This window comes from Miniopterus schreibersii (genome assembly GCF_964146895.1).
Source record: "Miniopterus schreibersii genome assembly, chromosome: 2".
Taxonomy (NCBI): domain Eukaryota; kingdom Metazoa; phylum Chordata; class Mammalia; order Chiroptera; family Miniopteridae; genus Miniopterus; species Miniopterus schreibersii.
In genome coordinates, this window is record NC_138102.1 from 73119817 (window position 1) to 73125893 (window position 6077).

The following is a 6077-nucleotide window of genomic DNA, read 5'->3' on the forward strand; positions in this document are numbered from 1 at the left end:
AAATACCACGATGAACATCCACATTTTATACCTTGAAGGAGCTAGCAGTCTGTTAAAAGCAGTTTCTGGCCCAGCTGGAGTGGCTCAGTTGGTTAAGCGTTGTCCTTTGCGCTGAAAAGTTGCCAGTACGGTTCCCAGTCAGGGCACACACCTGGGGTGCCAGTTCGATCCCCGGTTGGGGCATATACAGAAGGCAAAAGATCAATGTTTCTCTCTCACATTGATGTTTCTCTCTCGCTCTCGCTTTTCCCCTTCCTCTCTGTAAGCGTGTCCTCGAGTGAGGATTTAAAATAATAATAATAAAAAATTTTTTAAAATAAAAGCAATTTATGTACAATAAGGATTGTTCATAAATGTAAGTCCTCTTATATAAATATAAGCCTTCTCTAAATTGTTCAGAGCTCTGTAATAGAAATAAATATGTCTTGCTACAATAATGAAGCCTTAAAAAACAGAGCAATATTATTATCACCATTTTAAAACTATATAAATCTTTTGATAATTCACTCTTATTAAAAAAGTAGAATCTTTAAGTAAATAGAGAAACGGCCAGAAATATTGCTACCTGTCCATTTTCTCCTCTGGTCTATTGGGACTCAAGTGGAAAGAACTAACCTTAATTAAAGAGACAGCAAAGCTAACTGACTAGTTAGTGAACAAATTCATTATCAAAGCACTCAATCTAACTAATAATATTATAAAGAAACAGAAAAGAGTAATGCTACTTACCTAGGATTGCTTGTCCAATGCCATACAACTAAAAAAAAAAATTGCCTGAATTATATTGCCTTATATACATTATGGAGGGAGTATAAATTGATACAACCTCTTTGGAGGATAATTTGGCAATATCCATGACACTTTTATACCTACAAATTTTAGCCCAGTAATTATACTTTTAGGAAGTTCTCCAACAAATATATGCAAACAAATTTGCAAAAACACTATACTGGGCTATTCATTGATTCATAGTAGCAAAAAACTGGAAACAATCTAAATATCCATCAATAGGGATTTGTTAAATCAATTTTGTTATCTCCCTACAGTGAAATATCATGCAGCCATTTTAAAAGAATGAAATAGATCTATATATAATGACCAAGTGAAAAAAATAAAAATAAGGTAGAGATCATATTGAATAATGTGGTATTATTTGAGATTTTAAAAGTGGAATTAAAAGGATTCTGTAAAGAACTTATTTAAATGGGTTATATATAAAGAAGCATATATAATATATGTAGATATATTAAAAATGTATTCTGCATTCATGCTTAAGTGTACAGAGAAAAACATACGATGGTTGCTTTGAACTTCGGGTCAGGGATAAGAGAGACTGACTTTTCTCTATATCCCTTTGGTATGGTAATGCTTAAATTTTTCCCCATATTTTAAAAATAACTTTTTTTATTGTTGTTAATCCTGAAGATATTTTTTTCTATTGATTTTCAGAGAGAGTGGAAGGGAGAGAGGGAGGGGGACAGAGAGAAACATCAATGTGAGAGAGACACAGCGACTGGCTGCCTCCTGCATGCGCCCCAACTGGCCAGGATGGAACCTGCAACCCAGGTGTGTGCCCTTGATTGGAAATCAAACCTGAGATGGCCAGTGCTAAAAATAACTTTTTTTTCCTCTTTTTTAAAAAAAATTATCTTTGTTGTTGAAAGTATTACAGATGTCCCTTTCCCTCCCCATTGATCCCCTCCACCCCATATCTGGCCCACCCCCAGTCCTTCCCCATATTATTGCCTGTGTCCCTGGGCTATGCATTTATGCATATAAGTTATTTTTAGCCACACCAGCCAGGGCTAAAAATAACTTTTAAAAAAGAAATGACCTTCCTTGGACAAGTCACTTAACTTTTAAACCTGTTTCCTCAATGGTATATGTGGGTAATAATACTGGTAGCTGACATTTATTAAGTGATGATCATGGGTCCAACCTCTGCTCTCAGTGCTTTTTGTTTTAATCTTCACCTGAGGATATGTTTACTGAAAGGAAGGGGGAAAGAGAGAGGGGAGAGAGAGAGAAACAAACAAACATTGATGTGAGAGAGACACATCAATCGGTTGCCTCCCACATGCATCTGGACTAGGGATTGAACCCGAAACCCAGGTGTGTGCCCTGACCGGGAACTGAACCCACAACTTTTTGGTGTACAGGACGATGCTTAAACCAACTGAGCTACTGGGCCAGGGCTGTGTTCAGTGCTTTTAACATGGATTATTTTATCTAACCTCAAACCAAAGCTGTCTAATAAGCATTATTGCTTTATCCCCATTTTATAGATGAGGAAAGAGACTTATATCACCAAACTAATAAGTGGAAGGACCAGGACTTGTCAGTTTCCAGAATCCATGTACTTACAGGGTTGTATAAAAGTAAGAAAGAGCAGGTGAAGTATTTAGCAATGTCTGGCCCTCTGGAAGTGCTTAGGAAGTGTTAGATATTATTATTGCTGATATTTCTTCTCTGCCAGGAAACTCTCTGGCCATTACAAACATGCACCCAATTGAACAGAAACAAGGTGGCTCTGTCCTGAAATCATGTTGAAATTAGCAGGGACATGGTCATGAGTAATACACAGTCATAACCTGAGCTTGACCATGTGGAAGCACCTCACATGTCCTCAGCCATGAAGAAAATTGCATGGGAGGTCATGAGGGAAAGCACTGTAGCAGGGTATCCTTTCTCCCCTTGGGATATGATGATTTTACCACTATTAAAACAGATGTGGCCAGGCAATTACAGACTGGAGATGGGTCATCACATTTTAAAGCTTAACATGATCACCTCTAGGGTCAAGGACTTAGTTTTCATAATGGTCAGAGTCTGTCCTGTGCTAGCATTTACAGGCCATAGTTCAAGCCTTAGAGGCCTGGAATGTAGTTTATCTTTCTTTATTCTGCAGTATTCATGTGTGCATGCAGAAGCAAGCATGCATGCACATGTGTATGTGAGCATACCTGTGACTTATTTTGTGTGCATGTAAATGCTGCTCCAAAGCTCAGCTTGGGGGGAGCCCTGTCACCCTGGCTCCCACTCAAGTTTACCTGATAAATGTTTCTTTTGAGAAAACAGGAAGCGAAGGGGCTTCCATTCTTTCACCTCTGCTACAATCCTTTAGCAACTCCCAGACTTTTGTTCATTTGGTAAACTAGGGCAGCCTCTCAATGTTTATTTCGTCTCCACCACACAACTGAGAGCTACCTGAAGGCTGAAACTCTCGTATTAATCATTGAATTCTCAGTGTCTAGAAGAATGTCTGGCATATAGTAGACACTCAATAAACACAAGTCCCCTTCCAGCTACAACATGGCATGGTTCCATGAAATCATAATCTAGTGCATTGAGTTGATTCCAATGCATGCAGCAGATAACACTAGCTGGCTGTCAGCTCTCTTCTTTTCTCTGCCCACTGTTAAGACACCTTCATGAACATTTCCACTGGAATACGAGTAATATGAACAAAAGAAGATGTACACATCTGAGATCTGCCATATTTTCCTTTTCTCTGGCTTTATTGAAAATGTCTTGAATGAGGAAGAAACTGCAAGTATTAATGCAAATTGTCAGTGATCTGCTGGATTTAGTTATGCAGGCTGTGCCTATCAATCACTCCCATCCATGAGAGAGAACTGGCCACCCATAGCACCTGTCACCAAGGCCTCTATACTCAGGTCCCCTTGGTGAGGTAAGTTGGAGAGGCCACTGGGTCTGAAAACTTCAACTGACATGAAAGTCATTCCAAATCTGGAAGGAGAAATGACAAAGGAGGGCATTCTGGGTTTTTTGTTTGTTTGTTTTCCTTTGCATTAGTCGGGATTCTTGGATGTAAACACCACCAACAAACTCTGTCCAACAGAAGCAGAAGAGGAATTTATTTCAAGAATTCCAGGTACCAAAGATTAAGCAGGATACCAAAGCTGGCTCCACCACCACCAGCTCCACCACCCCACTGCTAAATACTACCTGCCTCTTAGGGACCCCACCACCAGGGTGAAGTTTAACTTGTCCCTTTATCTTTGCACTGTCAGCTCAAGATTCAAAGTTCCAAGCAGGAGCATCTGTTTGGCCTAGCTGAGTCACAACCCCAGCCAAGTATCTGTCTCCACTGGGCTCCCATAGAGAGAAAGAAGGTTCTAACTCTTGCACCGGCTGGGGACTCAAATAGAAAGGAAGTTTGCATGCTGGCTAGCCACAGGAAAATAACAAGTGTCCACTACATCACAGCTCAGTAGTGTAGCATCTGTATGCTTTCATAACACATAGTTTATAGAGGTGAGTAAAACTCAGTCTCCACAGTCACAAGTCCAGTGCCGCAAGTGGGACGGACTCATGATTAAAGTACACAGGCCTGTTAGGAATTCTTGCTCTAAAAGTTGAAAGAATTACCAACCAAAATTAAATTTTAATCGGTTAGCAGTTTCCTGCTATTTCACCCAAGGCAATTTTAGAAGTTGTGGCTGAGCACTGTAGGCTACTGGTATGTTATAAAATTCTGCTGCCAGCTCAAATTAACCCAAGGGAACTTTTAACTCTTGATCAAGTTTCCATTCCCCTCCTATTCAGCCAGAAGCCCTCCCACCTCCAAAAAGCAAGATGACTCCAGGCCTTGTTCATTCTCAACCCAGTGGTTACTCTGGAACACCAGGAACACTGCTTCAGACCATGGCCCCAGCTCTGCTGCAGAAGAGGCTCTGGGATGAGTAGTTCATCATCTGGCGTATAGCAGGCTGTGCACAGGAAGGGGCAGGATTCATGCTTGGAAGGAAAACTTTTCTTAGTAAAGAATGGACACCCTCAAAGCAACAAACAAGAGTGAGACCTGCAGAGGAGCAGGCCTGGCTTCAGAAGGCAAAAGTGGGGTATGGGTGGGTAAAGTGGAGGTCACAGTAGGAGACTGCCTCATCCAAAAACAGCAAAGGCCACGCAAAGGTGCAGCAATTTCGCTTCCAGCAATCTACTGAACGTATATACTTGCACAAGTGCATAACAGTACATATACAGGGATATTCACCAAAGCATTGTCAGCAACCACAGAAACAAAAAACTGGAAATAACCTTCCAAGACTAGTTCAATATATTACTCTATAATCATGCTATGAGGCATTAAGCACCTATAAAAATAGAGGTGACATTAGATGTGATAATATTGGCAATAAATTAAGTAAGAAATGCAAGTGGCAGAACAGTATAGTATGATTTTGTTTGTTTTAAAAAAGGGGAATATAGCCCAGCCAGGCGTGGCTCAGCGGTTGAGCGTCAACCTAGGATCCAGGCGATCGGGGTTTGATTCCTGGTCAGGGCACATGCCCGGATTGCAGGGTCGATCCACAGTCGGGGGCGTGCAGGAGGCAGCCGATCGATGACTCTCATCATTGATGTTTCTATCTCTCTCTCCTTCTCCTTTCCTCTCTCTGAAGTCAATAAAGATATATTTTTAAAAGGGGGGGGGAATATATAGGAAGGCTTGTGCATGAGTAAAAATTACTGGAAGGGTAGCCTGGAAACCGTTGGAAATAGTGGGGGTGGGGCCAGGGAAGGGGGACCTTTACTTTTCACTTTATATCTTTATACTTTCCCTGTTTGAATGTTTACTGGGAGAATACAGTCTATTTATAATTAAACTAACTTAAAATATTATGAGAGTGAAGCACAGCAGGGAAAGGAGTAAAACTGGTCATTAACAAGCAGGGTCAAAATAAATTTTCCCCCCAAATAAGGCAGCTCACCTGAGCCTGTGGGGATGTAGCTTTTCTCAACTTAGAAAGCTTTTCTGCTTGAGGCCCAAAGGGAAACCACCTCTGAATCTTTTCTTTACCCTCAGGAATACCTCAGAGCCAGGTCTGTACTCCACTCAGGTGAGGACCTACCTTCTGCCTCCTGCCAGGCACTTGCTGAGCTTCACAGGACAGCCAGGCTCATGTCCCTGAGGTAGGGGTGTCCTCTCCATCCCCCTTTCCCCCCAAAAGTCAATTGTTATTAAAAGCATGGGACTAGAGTTGGGTCTAATTGGTTTGTAGTCCTATAATAATGGTGGTAATGGTTAAGAAACTGATAGAAACTAGTTCGGAAAT